At 49.7% G+C, this 17,748-nt stretch overlaps 1 protein-coding gene and 1 non-coding gene across 8 annotated transcripts in view; one reads left to right on the top strand and one right to left on the bottom strand.

Moving 5' to 3' along the window:
* Positions 1-17,748, top strand: part of LOC142576384 (cholesterol transporter ABCA5-like) — a 152,245-nt gene that overhangs the window by 64,065 nt on the left and 70,432 nt on the right. Inside the window, exon 1 of one of the 7 annotated variants that reach the window (XM_075686499.1) lies at positions 15,644-15,662. The exons of the other annotated variants lie outside the window; for them this stretch is intronic. The gene's annotated coding sequence lies outside the window, so the exon portion shown is untranslated. Of the gene's footprint in view, positions 1-15,643; positions 15,663-17,748 lie in introns of those variants that run through there. 7 annotated transcript variants of the gene reach the window in all.
* TRNAE-CUC (transfer RNA glutamic acid (anticodon CUC)) lies at positions 9,912-9,983 on the bottom strand. Its single transcript has one exon. It is a non-coding gene; the product is annotated as a tRNA-Glu (tRNA).

Genomic DNA, 17,748 nt, shown 5'->3' with positions numbered 1-17,748 from the left:
CTTTCGGGTTTGCCTTCGGCAAGTAAGCAATCTTGCGAGTATAATTTGGAAAGGAACGTAGCGGCAAGAATGACTTCAACATCTGTCAAGGGTCCACGGTCGCTCGATCGCTTAATTGAGATGTTCAGCACTGCAGAGGCGGGTTTGAGCCTGTATTCCCGCAGCGGCGTTTCCATGTGCATTTAAAGAAAAAAAAAAAAGACTGATTGCGTTAATTTCCTTGTTCGGCGCGAACAGTTGTCCACGCGGTGGAAAGTAATCCGAATACCTCAACTGCGTCTGTTCTCCCAACCGCGGCGACGTATTTAGGAAGTCAAACTAAAGAACCAGTCACTCAACAGGCATTTCATTAAATCGTGATGTTCAACGCCCTGAAACGGCACAGTATATAGGTGACGATGGACGCTGCGTACAGTGGACGACACTAGGCTAATTTTTACCACTTAGAGTTCTTTAATGCGACTGAATATAAGTAAACCAACTTATTACTAACTTAAATAAACTCTCTGTTGAAATACAACTTGAACGTCACGCACGATTTTTTGCTATAGGACGCTGCGGCAAACATAACGGGCAGTAACAATAATCAGCAGCATCTGGCACGGAACAGATCGCTCAGAACGGCGTTTGCGCCTCCCTACCTGTGCGAGCAGGTTTGAGCTCGCCGAGATCAAGGTGTCGTGGCTCCGGTCCAACCGATACGCTTGCCTTGGGGAGGCGGGATCGTTTCGGGTGCGGCAGTTATTTCGAGCCGAAAGGCATCCGAGTACCGCCGCGTCAGCAAGGACGTCGGCGCACGCAACGTTTTAATGCGCTCCCATCAAGTGCCCGCTTTCTTTTCTTCGGTGTCCATTTTGAGGCCGTCTCCCTTCGCCTCTTCTCTTTTTTCGAGGTTATGCCGCTCAAGGTTGCAGATGTGTGTTGTGGCCGTGCGACGGCGGGTTATCGTATACCTTTCCAATTTGCGTCAAACTTTGGCAACTTATAACAGCGTGAACGCTCTGCATGGAAATGAATACACAAAGAAAATGATAGTGTTATATAAAGGTTGTTCAACTCTGTAACGCAGCTACGCTGTCGGGTCATGCAGCATGCTCCAATTCCTGCAGTGGATCAATAATACGTGTCGTTGGTACGTTAATACGCATCAAAAGCCTTCGGTGAAAAACGTTGACACCTGGGTGTCTTATCGGTATCGTAGGCATCGCATGTAATTTACCTCTTGCTTTTAAGGCTGATTGTCAGGTTAAGCTACAAGTAGTACTAAATTATACTTCTGCAAAAAAAAAAGAACAGTTTCCACTCTTACCCGAAACGAGGTTGGTTTGTTAAGCCATAAATAGTAAACCCAGTACACGCTATTAAAAGGTAGAAGACGCAGGAATGAACCGCGGGTGTTGACGGCGTCCTGAAGTTACTCGCACTAGTTTGCCATGACGCCATGAATTTGTCCACATCTACTTGGGTGTAGTTAACGCTTTAATAGCGGTAAGGAAGGAATGCATAATATGATAACCGAACCAGTAGCTCAGTCCAATCAGTATCGATAACTGTTTTCTTCACGAGGTTTCTTCGCATTAGGTTTGAACATACAGCAGCTTGCGAATTGTAGCCGGGTACTTCGCAAGGCGGATTCATTCGGAGCGAATTCTCAGGGTGACACCAGTTTCGAAATATGAATTGCCGAGCTTGGCGAATAAATACATAGGCAGCCCAGTAACTTCTATGCTTCGATGCGTAAAACGACGATTTCTTAAGAAAGTAAATAGAACTGCAGTGCAGTTTTACCGCAAGTTTGATTGCGCATATTTCGAAAATGGTGTCATCCGCACAATTCTTTTCAAGTTGATATGCCTCGCAATCGACGAGTCCACGAAGAAAGACGAGACACAAAACACGAATTGCGCAGCACCACAGTGCTTGTTCTAGGTGGTGTTAAGTGAACACGGGGAGCGGAGGGTGTTATTGAGGGAGAGGGGCAAGCGGGTATTGTGTGGACACAACTGCTACGCGAGTTTCTCACTGTTACTGAACGACTGACACAACAAGTTGCAGAAGGAATTTCACTGACATTCAATTCACTTTATTTCAACATCAAAATGTTGAGGACCGCGAACAAAAAGCCTTTTTATCACTTGACGAGGTCTGCAGCCCTTCTTTAACAGGCAGTGACAGAGCATAGGGTGAGGTGTTACATATTCAGCTAGAATCACCTAAGTCCCAATTACATGAGTGAGAGACCTAATGCATATATGTGTATATGTAGAGTGTATTCAAGTGAAACAGAATGTACATGCAGTACATAGAGCACTCACGTACAATTGAAACCTAGAGAAAAATAAAAGGAATTAACGCTAATTACTTATGCACATTATACACATATGAAATCGACAAATGTGTCACACAATACATACTGCATTGCACAATTCGGCAAATACATCAAAAGCGCAATATCTTCCCTTTTGCGTAAACAAAGAAAACACAAGAAAAAAAGCACAATAATGGAAGTTATGCAGTGTAGATTTTGTTTAGACAAGACGGTAATGTAAAGCGCAACATTTGGTAGGTGTAATTAGTCCTTGCCCGTGGCATCTCCCAGAGTTCGCAACTGCGCGTGTTTAGCTTCCTGTCTCTGCGTTCTAAGTTCAAGATAGTATTTAACGTCTTATTGTTTCTGTTAATACCTGTCTTATACCGGTGAATTAGTGTTCGTTCATAAATATCAGGCATAGGAAGTAAATTCAGTTTTTTTTTTGAAAAGTGGGCGCGTATGGTGTGTCGTGGGGAACATCCAGAATACTATGCGAATGATGTCGCCGTAAGCTGAGCTAAACCTAACAGGGCAAACGCGACACAGTGGTGAGGTGATGGCAACATTGCCTGCAGAAGGTCCCTCCCGGTACCCTTACGCTGTCTGTGGGACTTGTTGTAATCGCACCGCTGGCGCGAGTTGTTGGGAACTCGGCGCTGACGCCCGTTGTTGCACCTGGGTCGCAAGCCCCAAGGGTAGCGTTGGCCTGGCGGCCTGGGGTACAACTGGAAGCATCCGAAGGTCCCGGCAAAGCATGAGTCGACTGGTAACAACAAAACAACTTGTTTATTCTAACATCGCAAAGAGTTGGCGGTCAGGTTGACCGAAGTAGAGAGACGGGAGAGCACGTTACTCAACAGAAGAAATCGGAGCCCTCATTTGGCGTCCGGGGGCAGCTGCTTTTATACTCTCGCAGTTGAGGGCAAGAAGGAACCCCTCTATAGACGAGCACGTGACGGTGCCGCTCGGACACAATGGGATAAGGTGGCGCAGCGTCGTGTCGGCGCCACTCGGACCCCCCTTGCTTCACAGTTGTTGGGAGCTTCTCTCCCCGGCTGCCGCGCTTCGACAAGCGTGGGCACAATGGGAAGAGAAGGAGGAGCAGCCGTCGTGTCGGCGCCGCTCGGACCCCCTTGCTTCACAGTTGTTGGGAGCTCCTCTCCCCGGCTGCCGCGCTTCGACAAGCGTGGGCACCAACATGCACATACACACACACACGCACATGAAGACACGTGGCATTGGAACATGCCTGGACGCGCTTGGCGGGGAGGCGTAGCGGCGGCGCCGAACGGGCCAAAATGTCTGCCGCTTTGAACGAAGCCCCGGCGTCCGTTGCATCCGCGCCGGCTTTACCGCGCGTCGTAGGCGAAACGTAACAGACCGCCCCGCCGGGGGAAGGAGATCCCGATGGTCAGGGGACTGCATCCGCTGTCCGGAGGGATGTCGCTCGATGATGCTCATAACCGAAGTCGGGCGTCCCTCCACGTTTCTTGAGCGCAGCGAACAGAGAAGGCCTCGTTCTCTCGTTCAGGTTCGCACGGGACACTGCAAAGTGACTTCGGGAGAGTTCACATTTTTGTTCTCGTTCCCGGCAAGCGTTAGAACTACGCTCAAACTCAACCGCTCAGTCAGCAAGCACGGCACAACCCTCACTAAGCCCTGCCAGGCTCTTTCCCCTTTTATACCACTGCCTAGTTCCTTACAGTACTCTAGCAGCACTCAGAACGCGTCCACAAATTGGAAAATTGCACTAGAAAGCATATCATCACTTTGGAACACTACACAAAAACAATATGTTAAAAATCCTGCCTCAGGAAGAAAAACATCAGTAACAAACAATTTTGAGGCTGATTCCTACGTTAGGGGCTTCGACTTAAGCCATCGGCGTTACCGTTGAGACTCCCCTTTTTGTAACGCACCTCAAAGGAATATTGTTGCAAAGCGAGGCTCCAGCGCAGGAGGCGGCCATTTTTGGGAGAGATGGTCTGCAGCCATTGGAGAGGGCAGTGATCCGTCTCAATGATAAACCTCGAGCCGGCTAGATAGCATGACAATTTCTGAACGGCCCACACGAGACACGCACACTCTTTCTCGGTGGCGCTGTACGCCTGCTCACGACTGGTCAGCTTACGACTAGCATACAGGACGGGGTGTTCTACTTCTCCATTTTCCCGTTGGCACAGTACAACGCCCATGCCTCGCTCACTAGCATCGCACTGAACAACGAACCCGTTTGTATAGTCTGGCGATCGTAGCACAGGCTGGCTTGTTAGGGCGCTCTTTAGGGCGCTAAAAGCTCTTTCCTTTGTCTCGTCCCATACGACTGTTTGGGGCTCTGTTTTTCTTAGAGCATCCGTCAGGGGAGCCGCGATATCAGAGTACTTGGGAATGTACCTCTGATAGTAGCCGGCGACACCTAAGAACGACCGAATATCGGTCTTCGTGCGCGGTTGCGGGAAGTCTCGCACAGCGGCCACTTTTATTTCAGAGGGGCGGCGACGACCCTGACCAATCACGTGACAGAGATAGACAACCTCGGCCTGTGCTAGCTGGCACTTAGGAGCCTTGACTGTCAAGCCCGCTTCGCGCAGGCGGGTTAGCACTGCCCGCAAGTGTGCCATATGCTCAGACCAGGATGCGGAGAATATCGCTACGTCGTCTAGATACGGTAAAGCGAATTCTTGCTGTCCCCGCAACACTTTATCCATGAGGCTTGAAAAGCAGTATGGCGCGTTCTTCAAACCAAAACTCAACACTTTAGGACGGAATGTTCCCATTGGTGAAATGAACGCCGCATACCTACTAGCCTCTTCTGTAAGTGGAACCTGCCAATAACCCCTGACAAGATCTAGGGTGGAAATAAACTGAGCGCTACTAACTTTCTCAAGGCGCTCCTCGATGTTAGGGATCGGATAAATTTGATCCTTAGTGATGGAACTAAGCCTGCGGTAGTCGACGCAAGGACGAGGTTCCTTGCCCGGTACCTCAACTAAAATCAAAGGGGAGGTATAATCACTCTCACCTGCCTCAATAACACCGAGCTGTAGCATTTTCTTTACCTCAGCCTCCATAATATCGCTCTGGCGGGGTGACACCCGGTACGCCTTGGATCGTACTGGCTCTGGGGAGGTAAGTTCTATGTCATGAGTAAGGACAGAAGTCCTACCAGGCCTCTCAGAGAACAGACCTTGAAACTCTTGTAAGAGACGGTCCTTAGTTTTCTTAACTCCTAGGTGTCCGGACCACGAACCCCTGTGCGACAAGCGCAACAGATCCTGACGATAGCATTGAGGCACGATCAGCTGATCGAACTCCACTCCTCTGCGGTCTAGATACTTCCGGTACAGGACTCCACCTCTTTCCACAAAGCGAGCATTTTTCTTGGCGATACCTTCCTTGACATTGCAGCGCACGTTTTCTAGGCTGCCATCCTTTTTTTGCTCGGCTATCAAAGCCGACCGGCTGACTTTTAGCAACCAGTTAAGTCCGTCTGACGTAGGCGCGATGAGCAAATCTGCAGATAGCTCTTCTAACTTTCCCTTATCGGGCATTTCCTCTCCAGTATCTGGCGCCTTCAACGCTACAGGCTCAATTTTATTCAGTTCGGGCGTGCTCTGAATATCAGCTTGCTGCGCCTCTGACCCTTTCTCATTGTTCGATAACGTCGGCCCCGCAACTACCGCCTTTGCAGCGAGCTCCCGAACCTTCGATCTGGTTAAGGCCTGAGCGCTAGCCTCACCAAACAAAAGCCCCTTCTCGCGCAGGAGGTGATCGGACCTGTTCGAAAATAGGTACGGGTACTGGGGGGGGCAGCATAGATGACACTGCCGCCTCCGTCTCAAGCGCTCCGAAAGGTCCTTCAATAAGCACTTTTGCTACCGGCAGACACACGCTATGAGCTTCCACGGCTTGCTTGATCCATGCGCACTCGCCCGTGAACATATGGGGTTCTACGTAAGACGGGTGAACTACATCCATTGTAGCTGCGGAATCGCGAAGCACTCGGCACTCTTTCCCGTTCACGAGGAGGTCTCGCATGTAAGGCTCGAGAAGCTTCATGTTCTCGTCAGTGCTGCATAATGACAAAAACACAACTTTTGGTGTTGTTTCCGGACACTGCGCCGAAAAGTGACCCGGCTTCTGGCACGTATAACAAACGCGCGCTTGCCTCGTCTCGAACCGCTTTCTGCGTTCGGCTTCGGCTGCCGCCGTCTCCTTAGGTTCGGTCGCACTGCTTTCACTCGCATCCGCACTACGTGTGTTCCCCTTTGCTCTCATGGGTGTGAACTTCGGCCTCTCAAACTTCGAGCCAAATTCACCCTTTTGACCGTCCTTAGCTCCGCGAGCCCGACGCGTCACAAACTCCTCGGCTAGCTCGGCGGCTTTAGCCACTGTACTAACGTCTGGCCTATCCGAGACCCAGTACCGCACGTTCTCAGGTAACCGACTATAAAACTGTTCTAGCCCAAAACACTGCAGAACTTTATCGTGGTCACCGAACGCTTTCTCTTCTTTGAGCCACTCTTGCATGTTTGACATAAGCTTGTAGGCAAACTCTGTATATGACTCATTCTTGCCTTTCTCACTTTCCCGAAACTTCCGACGGAACGCCTCCGCTGACAGTCTGTACTTTTTTAGCAGACTCGATTTCACTTTGTCGAAATCCTCTGCCTCCTCTCTATCCAAGCGAGCGACTACGTCGGCCGCCTCGCCGGGTAACAAAGTGAGCAAGCGCTGTGGCCACGTTTCCCGAGAGAACCCCTGCTTCTCGCACGTTCGCTCAAAGTTAACCAGGAACAAACCAATGTCCTCTCCAAGCTTAAACGGCCGCATCAGGTCAGTCATTTTGAACAATACGCGTTCTCCTGCACCGTGTGCCTGACTTCCATTACGAGCGCGTTCCATCTCTACCTCAAGACGCTTCATTTCCAAAGCGTGTTGACGGTCGCGCTCTTGTTGCTCTCGCTCTTTCTGTTCTTTAATTTCGCGCTCCTGTCTTTTTGACCTCTCCTCAATACTCTCAAGGCATTCCGACAGCTCGTCATCCTCAGCCTCTAACTCAAGAATAGCCTTTAGCAGTTCTGGTTTTCTGAGTTTGTCCGAGACATCCAGACCCAACTCTCTTGCAAGCTCCAACAATTTCGGTTTGCGCAACGACTTCAAATCCATGGCTGCTCTGAATGCTGCTTTCTCTACTGCCTATTATTGTCTTGCCGCAATCTAACCCGGCAGCAACGACAACCACAATTACCAGCTCTGTTTCTGACACTAACAAAAGCCTGGCAAAGCTCAGAAGAAGAAAGTCCCGCACTCACCAAACCTCGCAGACAGGAATTCAGCGCAGTCGTTCCGCTGCAGGCAACCAGTCATCACACAGGGCTCGTTGCACTGCTCCCGGATCGTCGTTGAGCTGCTCAGCATACAGTCAACTGCATCTCTTCGCTGCTGGCCTCCGTTGTCGCGATCTCACCGCTGGCAGACAGTTGTTGTAATCGCACCGCTGGCGCGAGTTGTTGGGAAGTCGGCGCTGACGCCCGTTGTTGCACCTGGGTCGCAAGCCCCAAGGGTAGCGTTGGCCTGGCGGCCTGGGGTACAACTGGAAGCATCCGAAGGTCCCGGCAAAGCATGAGTCGACTGGTAACAACAAAACAACTTGTTTATTCTAACATCGCAAAGAGTTGGCGGTCAGGTTGACCGAAGTAGAGAGACGGGAGAGCACGTTACTCAACAGAAGAAATCGGAGCCCTCATTTGGCGTCCGGGGGCAGCTGCTTTTATACTCTCGCAGTTGAGGGCAAGAAGGAACCCCTCTATAGACGAGCACGTGACGGTGCCGCTCGGACACAATGGGATAAGGTGGCGCAGCGTCGTGTCGGCGCCACTCGGACCCCCCTTGCTTCACAGTTGTTGGGAGCTTCTCTCCCCGGCTGCCGCGCTTCGACAAGCGTGGGCACAATGGGAAGAGAAGGAGGAGCAGCCGTCGTGTCGGCGCCGCTCGGACCCCCTTGCTTCACAGTTGTTGGGAGCTCCTCTCCCCGGCTGCCGCGCTTCGACAAGCGTGGGCACCAATATGCACATACACTCACACACGCACATGAAGACACGTGGCATTGAAACATGCCTGGACGCGCTTGGCAGGGAGGCGTAGCGGCGGCGCCGAACGGGCCAAAATGTCTGCCGCTTTGAACGAAGCCCTGGCGTCTGTTGTATCCTCGCCGGCTTTACCGCGCGTCGTAGGCGAAACGTAACAGACTTCTGCATTGTACTTGTTTGTGACACGCGTGCAAAATAAGGCCGTTATTCTACATATTCGCAGCGTAACGCGTACCACTGCGCCTTTGATCTTTATGTAGCTCCAACTCGCATCTAGCCATATATCATCGTTAAATGTTATTGAATCTGTACTTGTGGCACATCAAAGCTCTGCTTTCCGCAACATGTATACTTTTGCGTTTCTCATATCACGGATACCGCAACACCGTTGCGCAGTAGGTCCGGCATTTGTGCATGTAAACTCCACTTCGCTTGACGGCGTGTATGTATCCGTATTATTTGCTTGCTCGGCTACATCATTATATGAGTGGCTTCTGAGAAACCATCCGTCAGAAGCCATTTCGAATCTAATGCGAATCTCGAGGGAATTCCTGTAATATTCAACACGAGGGATAAGCGATCGCCGCACGACGGAGTAGCGTAAAGCCTTGCTCGACGGCATCCTGCATACATGGTCGGAACTCCCAAGCCCCGAGCTGAACCTAGATATCCCATCAATATGGCGTCCACATTGCACACGTTCGTCAGAGCCAGCAAGTGGTTACAGGCGCACGCAGACTTATCTGGCACCGTTTTGCAACGAAGGGGCTGGCGTGCGCGCACGACTGTGGAAGACAAGGAGATTCAATGTGCGCTCACGAAAGAAGCACAGAGATAAAGGGTTGCAATGTGGGCTTGTTGGTAACGCATCTTGGATAGGTTTACGGAGGCGCGATTAAAGGACAGCACAAAAGAAGACACGCAGGAAGAGACGCAGCGCTAACTTTTAATCGTGCTACCCAGTGGCGTAGCTAGGTCGTCTGGCACCCGGGGCCCGTAGGTCTTCTGTCACCCCCCCCCCCCGGGTGTAGCCGACGGAAAGGGTGTCTTCAGACGTATATGACACCCCCCCCCCCCCACTGGCCCCTTGCACCCGGGGCCCACGGCCCCCCGGCCCCCCCTGTTGCTACGCCACTGGTGCTACCATAAGCCTATTCAAGAAGCACGGAGATATGCGAACAGAATATCCACTGCCGAATCACGAGTGGATCCTCGGCGAGATATGCCACCGCCCCTATGACGTCATTAATTACTTTTCGTGTGCTACAGAAACGTAGGAGTGTATGCGGATCATAAAGAACAGTTGATGAGCAAACGATCCCTAGCGATTTACGTTGTGTCCCGTGGCACAGCGCATGCCGTCAAGACGTTGTGCCGAAAAGAGAAAAACTATCATCGCACAAGAAAGAAACTTCGTTAAAATGGCGATCACGTATGATGCGATTTGATGTGATGCAAGGTGCGATAAACTTGATGCTCGAGTTTTAAAAAAAAGACAAAAAAAATTGTTCCGACACCGGGAATCGAACCCGGGCCTCCTGGGTGAGAGCCAGGTATCCTAACCACTAGACCATGCCGGAGGACGGAAGTCTGTGGAAAATTGTTCCTACCGGTGCGGGAGCAAGTCCTCGCGACCTGTGTGTTTGCTCGAGAGGGGAAAACCGGTCTTGCCCGACCTAAAGCCCCTAGCCCGACCTAAAGCCCCTGCATCTACGCGCCACCGCCGCTTTCTTGGTCGGCGGAAACGTGTATGGAGGGGCTTTAGCCCGACCGGCTGGGAGCACTTTTGGCGCGAAGTTCAATACTGGTTATGGTGTGTGTGGCGCCACTCTTTGCACTACCTTAGGCGCTTGTGCGTATTTGCGTGCACTTGTGGGTACAAGGGTGGGCCACATAGCTCACTTATTGTCGGTTCGCGCGTAGCTGGTCGCGCACTCTGAAAAGCTAGGTAAACTCAAAGGCGCTGTCGTCGAGCTGCAAAAAGGTTGGATTTCGAACTATTCGTCCCTCTTATACGGTCATTTTTTTCCCTGAACGTGTAATTTATTTATTTATTTATTTATTAGCCCCTAAACCACTTCTTACGTTACGAACACTGCTAAATAAACACGCGCAACGAATACTGCGACGAGCATCACTAGCGAATATGGCAGCGCTAAGCGCCGCGAAGAAGCCGCAAATTAAAAAAAAAATAATAACAATCCCGTGCTTCTCTACATGCTTTTCGGTTCCTTCTCCCCGCGCTGCGATGCCTGCAGGGTCCTGCGCGTGTGATGTTACCGTGACGGGAGCTGTCGACTGGTCGGTCGATGATGATGAGTTATCGACATCCCCTCTGAAACGGGGCGGTTAGAGATAGTCACCTAACATACTTGAGTTAATCAGGTATGTTCTATACATGATTTTCATTCTCGCACTTTTGTATACATCTCCTGAGTGTTATTTTATCTTCTTGAAAACTTCTCTGTGTACCTTGTACCACTACCAATGCGGGTAACGGATCCGGTCGTATCGATCTCTTCCCTGCTTTTCTTTTTTTTTTCTCTCTCACCAATACTCTAAACGTATCTTGCTCATCTCGGCTGCTAATATTGGTTAGCGCTTCCTTCCACATTAAATCCAATCGCTTCTGGAATCTGTACGTTACCTACGGGTCTCACCGGGTGAATACCTTCGCACAAAGTGTTTCCGACTCCGGGGATCGAACCCGGGCCTCCTGGGTGAGAGCCAGGCCGATCTCAGCCACTAGACCACGCCGCAGACCATATAGCAGCGACGCTTCACATTTTCTTTATGCCCGATTTTCAAGAGACTCCCAGCACATTCCTTCGTCCTTTTTTCTGATGCAAGTGCTCTCGTTACTTTGATTTGTAAAATTCAGATCGGATAAAAACGTGATGCTTAGCGTCCCCAAGCAACGCGCAAGCTATATGAGAAACATTGTATTGGATTAATTTCGCTCACCTGGGGCTCTTCGCACGCGCACTGAAATCGAACCTTACCAGTGACTTTGCATTGCATCCCGATCGGAATGCAGCCGGTAGCCGAACGCGCGACCTCGTGCTCGAAATAGGAACGCCATATCCACTGAACCACCGCAGTGGATATTCCATCTGCAGCACCTCGGTCTCTGCATTTCACGCAGGATCAAAAAGAAAAAAAAAAGTGTCGCTCATATTCGGTCCGAACTTAGAATGTTAGGATGAACAATCATTTATGGCAGTTTTAACTGTTTTTGGAAAAGATGCGATTTGAAACCGCTGCGCACTTGTAACCGAGGAACGTTGGAACCTCATAAAAAGCCTGGAGCGACAGCCTCATCATATACGAGTTACGTTTACACTAACCGGATAAGGTCAAGTCGAGTCGGCTTGTCGCGCTGAAATCCGGTAGTCGGATTCACGTGAACACTAGAGGGCCGGAAGGAGACAGCGTCGAGACGAGTTCGGTGAAAACCACCTTTGCAAAGGGTTGGGTTGACTCGCACAACGCGCTTGGCAATGTGCTGTAAACGCGGTCGGGTCGGACTGAGTCAGTTCGACTTCGCGTCGAGTTTACGAAGCTACTAAATTGCTGAAGGCTAAGCAATACGATTACTGGCATTGTGAAACGTGCGTCGTTATAGCTCTAAGAGAAACGAGACACCAAGCTCATAGTGTCACATTCCGTGCTTGTGTTTCGTCTTCATTAGCATCGTATAACAGTGTTTCGTAACAGTGGCCCCGGTCATTCTCGGCACTCCGTTGCACGTAATTTGGGCGAAATCGGTTTGCGGTGGTGGAAAATGAGGCGCGGTAAGTGCGACCGGATTGTAAGCGCCACGACAGGGTGAGGGTTGTCGTGCGTGCAGATCATAAAGCCACGAAGTCGTTCGCACGCATTGAGAAAAGCAGCAAGGTCACCGACGAGTGCAGGAGGGCCATCGCAGTCGGAGGCTATCGATCGACCGTAAACAATGACGCGTGTTCCATCGCGTGTTGTCCACCGCAAGTGCGGCGGTCGCACATAACGCGCAGAACATCTGCTAGGCACGGAAGCGGACAGAGATTTTGCGTATTTCTCCTGCTTTCTGTAGCACTATAGTCTTGAGATTGAAAACGCCTGGCAGCCGCTTTTGTATACAACGCTTGTAATAAATTTGGCGCACTCTCTGAAACTAAGAGAGTTTTACAGCGAAGCTGTTTATGGCTAGGGTTCCGTGAAATTTTCATGTGTGCGAGCAAAAGCTATCATCATTAATGGCTCGTGTCACTGTTCGCGCGTTCCTCGTCTTCATCCTCCACAGTGGCTCCGTTGCCTCTCATCATGCCAGCGTTCCGATACTGCCCTTCCCTCTGCGAAGGGCGCTGACGGCAATAGCCCATTTCCATGCAGTCGCTGCGGTTATTTCGATCTCAAATTCTTTGACTCGATATACCGCGAAATGAAAACACGAATGTTGGAGGGTGAATCAGAAAGTCTTTCCGCCTATTTTTTTGCCAAATTTCGGCCGTAAATGCGAAGTGAACATATCCATTCCCAGCAGTGGACGGTTCTTGGGCCGGTCCGGCCTTATCTGCCGATAGCTCCGCTGCACGGCGCTGCAGTCAGTTGTTGGAGGTGTCGGTTATGCACCACACGTCCACGACCTACGAGCAACGGTGTCATTCGTTTTCCATGGAGCAAATGATGAACGACCATCGAAATCCAGAAGGAAATGCAGCCCACATATGGGCAGAGGTGTCCCGCTTTGAGAATTGTGAGGTGGTGGTGTTCTGAGCTCGCAAAAGGCCGTGAGGACAAGCGTGACAATGAGCGTTCGGGGAGGCCGCACACGTCGCTGACTGACAGCATTTCACTGGGAGAGTCACCATACAGTCCGGACCTCGCCCCTAGTGATTTCAACGTTTTGGTCCCGCTGAAGAAATTGCTGGCAGGACTGCGATTCACGTGCAACGGTGAAGCCAAGACAGCAGTCGGACGGTGGTTCCAGAGTCAGCCGGATGAATTATACCCCAGGGGCTTCTCATATTTAGTGCTTCGATGGCAGAAATGTCTGAACCGGTGTGGGGACTATGTGGGAAAATAGTGTAAGGCACGTAGAACAGTACGTATATTTGTAATTACCTGCATGTACCTTATTTCGGCTAATAAAAATTAAGGGCTAAGACTTTCTGGTTCGCCCTCGTATATACCGAATGCATAACACGAACGAACGCGAATGTATAAAAATAAATGTGCGCGTACCTTTCGTGACGGTGACCCCCGATCAAGAAAATAAATTTGTTCGTATCTTTGTTCAAAATTCTGTGTCACCTCCTTCTCGTCTACTACACAGCTTCGCTGATCATCCACCTTCACAGATTGGAATGTTTCATGATTACTTTTGTTTTTTCGTTCAGGACGAAGTTCGTTAAAGAGAGCAGTGCCCACATAGTGGCGTTCTATCGGAGAGTCTGACGATGTAGACAAGTCGCTGAAAAGAATAGTTCGTTCGAGTTTAACGTTCGGTGTCTCGGACCACGACTAATCTGCAAAGGCCCGTGAAGAACTGCGGAATAAGAATAAAAAAAGATAACGGTGTGAACGATCGTCTTCGGGGGTACGTGTACAGGAAATAGAATAACCGAGCACACCGCGTACATGGTCGACATTTCAAACGCCCGTGAAACTCCTTAATTTTAGAAAGAAGGCCAATTTCTGTCCACTACGCCATGGATGAAAGCCTCTCCCGTCGATCTCCAATTGCCCCCTGTCTTGCGCCAGCTTTCACCATCTTATGCCTGCAAATCTTTAATTTCATCACACCCCTTAATTCTAAATATACTCGAATACACTCTTTATTCGAATATACCTTCCGGTCTGCTCATTACATGACCAGTTCAGGTACACATTTTTTTCCTTCAGTGTCTATCAGAATCTCAGCTACATCAATATCTTAAATACTGCCCCAATGCTCATGCAGCTGTTAACGTTACACACCATATCCCATTAAATCGCTCGTTTTAAGCTTCTTTATCCTGCGCGTTTCAGCCCCCACATAATAGCATTGGCACTGATCGTGTACTTTTCCTCTGATGACATCGGTAAACTGCTGTTCACGACTTGGGACTGCCTTCCAGAGGCGCTCCAATCATTTTTTTATTTGACTAGACTAGTGTACTCTTGCCCGGGAGTGAACTTGCCTAGCTCGTGTAATAGCAGAAGGTCCTGTTCACAAGAAGAAACCTTCTAGTCGAATAAACGAGGGTGCCAATGCAAGGCAGTGCCAAGTCACGAACAGCAGTTATCATTCACAGCTTCGAGAGCCTGTGACAGCCATTAGCGAACTTTCGTTAACTTGCCGGTCAAATAAACATTACCTTAAACTAGCGTTTGACATGCCCCGTTACGGTCTTCAATCGTTTGTCGAAAGCCGAAGATTGATGGCGAAGTCGTGTATCACAGGCTGAATGACAGCAAGAGCGCGCGACCTTCTTCCCGTAGCCGGGTGCAGGTGGACGACTTGGGCGAGACGCACGCGGTAAACACGGCACGGGCGCTAATTGATGGAGCACGGCGCGGGAACAACAGTGGCAGCATGGTCATTATCCGCGGCACCGGCCTATTCGACGAGTGACGGCTGCGGTAGTCGGTGGCTCGGGAGACCCAGTGCCAAAGCTCTCTCTCTCTCTCTCTCTCTCTCTCTGTCTCGAGGCCACTGCTGCAGGTCTCCCCAAGGTTGGGTCTTTCCCCCTCCCTTTCTCTCTCCCTCGCACACGACGCACGCCCACATGCCGTTTTCCTCCCGGAAATAGCGCACGCCCTGGGAGAGCGCACGCTTGAAAAGCGCTGCTGCGGCGGAAGTGCGCCCACGCTTGGAATGTACTTAGCCGCGCGCGTAAGACGAAAAAAATTAAACAAAAAAATGGTGGAAAGATGGGGAGAGAGAGAGAGAGACAAACACGGGGAGGGGTGTGGCATACCGGCGTCTCTTCTCGGACTAATTTTCATCGTCGTCAAACTCTTTTTTTTTTTAACGATATTTCCGTCTGACTTTTGTTGGGATTGTTTTCTATGGAAACACGAACGAGCTTGAGTGTTCTTTCTGCTACATACTATTTTTTTTCTCTTTTTTGCCTCTTTCGCACTTTTTTAAACCTTCATCGTGAGGGAATGCTATGCTGGTGCCGGTGGGCATTTACGTGGACGCCACAGTCGGAAGAGAATGGCTTGCCCACCACGTTTATGATACGAGACACGCGGTCTTCGCCAACGAGTGCCTCTCGAAATCAGAATGAGTGAGTGAATTGGGTTTTGTTTTGCATTTCTGGGATCTCGCAGAAAGCGCTAGCGGGCAAGTAGGGAGAGGTGGAGGAGCTCGTTTTCTATAAACGCTCACATCCCTTAAGTTCAACCGGTGCTCCAGGTACATCACGACTGCCTTAATCGATCAATCAGAGCATACTTGTCCACAGTCTCTATATTTAAGGTGCGATTCAGTTTTCAAGGGCTGAAATGCGCCTGGGATTAGAGCAACGGCCATCTTGTTCCGTGTGTTCTCGCTCGGCTCGCAGGGGTTTCCTGATTTGATAATAACTCAGATGACAAAGTGTTACGGTAACCTGCGTAATTCTGAAGCCACCAGGGACTTATGTGTAGCCAGAAAAAGACAACATACACGTTTTCGTCGCCACTCTTCGATTATTTGTACTACCGTGCCGTAAGGAAACGCGAACGCGGAAAGACTAACTAGACGGCGCATTCTTCTTTTCTTTTTTCTTCGCGCTCGCCAGTGCGCGTGTGACACTGATCTGCTTTGTTTACAGGCAGATATGCTCAGTTATGGAGCTAGAGCAGCATTCTGCTCCATTACCACTCGTGGCAATTTGAACTAAGTAGAATGTGTTTTCCTTTGCTTCTTTACTCCGTTTCTTTCTCGTTTATTCGACCGTAACAGTGTTTGCGCAGCTAACCTGACGTGACAGAGCGCCGGCTCCATTGGCATCGTACAGGCTGTTTAATGGTCCGCGGCGAATTATACAGAAAAGAGGTCCACAATATAGGGAATGCGTCCCTCTGCCAGGATATTCGTAGCGTACACGTGAACCGGCTTTCACTTTAACCGCTTGGGCTCTGCTCGTTCGCTTGCGTCTGCGCACTATACGCTTTATTAGCTCACATATGTAACGTTATTGTGACATTATTATGATATTAATGTAGTGAGGGTGCATTAAAAGCAATATTGGAAAAACAGAACAAAATATAGCGATACATGTCATAGTGTCAATTGCAATCACACGCGTCAGTTAAGTTTGTCGAAACGGTAATGCGTATAAAGTGTGCTGGGGCATAGATACATGGTTGCGAATTTGCATAACTGCTCATCATGCTGGCGTCAGTTAAGCTTTCAAATAAAGTGAAAGGGAACCATTCAAGAAATCTGCCGGAAGTTGCAAGCCTTCCCCGATCTTGTCACCAGCGCGTCAAGTTCCCGTTTCTTTACATTATGTTGTGACGGCTAGACGGGAAGGTGGCAGCGTCGGCGGCCGCGGAGCGTAGCAGTAAATCGTGGGAGGAGCGGCGGCGCTGCTGTCGGTACTTAGATCGGCCTGTACTGGCGCGGCGTCCTGTGTGAGCGCGTTGCAAAGGCCGACGCTCGATGTCGCTCTGCAAGAAAAAAAAATGGAAGCGACGTGTGCACAGCGTGTGCACATGCAGGCAAAACGTGTAAGAAATTTTGTAAGAAAAAATGTGTTACACGCCCGGGACGCGTAGCGATAAAGGAGATGAAGCATCTACTTTCGGCTCATGACCGGAAGACAGACAACCCAAGCTGGCTATTTCATTCATTCATTCATTCATTCATTCTTTTTTTTTCAATCTTGAATTGTGTATAGATGGTCCACAAAGTGGCCGAGAAAAAAAATGCGGCCGAACGAAGGAGGAATATACTGTAGCATCTACTTTCAACCAGACAATACAGACTTTCCTAATTTTGTAATGCTTTTGATACGTTTGCGCACGGATGTCACAGTCAATTGGCACTCACTTTGCGTAGAGCTATTCCTTTCACACTCCTTGGGCCGCCGTACATAATATTTTTATCATTTCACCTTCCTGAACTTGACTCCTCCATTCACAACGTGGGTGTGACGTCGAAGGGTGAACATCGGTTCTGGATGCAGTTCGCACAGAGCAGATAATTTATCGACAGTCTTGTACAACTCTAAGGCGTGTAACATATCAAGGAACACTGGTTGATGACAGGGTGCAGGAATTTTATTTGTTTTACTCATTAAACGATACAAAAACACAACATCAGAGATTAGAAACCCAGTTTCGTAGGTATGTAATAGAATACTCAGGAAACATAAAACATGAAAA

Source organism: Dermacentor variabilis, chromosome 3 (assembly GCF_050947875.1).
Source record: "Dermacentor variabilis isolate Ectoservices chromosome 3, ASM5094787v1, whole genome shotgun sequence".
Lineage (NCBI taxonomy): Eukaryota > Metazoa > Arthropoda > Arachnida > Ixodida > Ixodidae > Dermacentor > Dermacentor variabilis.
The sequence above is the reverse complement of the archived record's forward strand: the minus strand, read 5'-3'. Positions and strand labels throughout refer to the sequence as shown.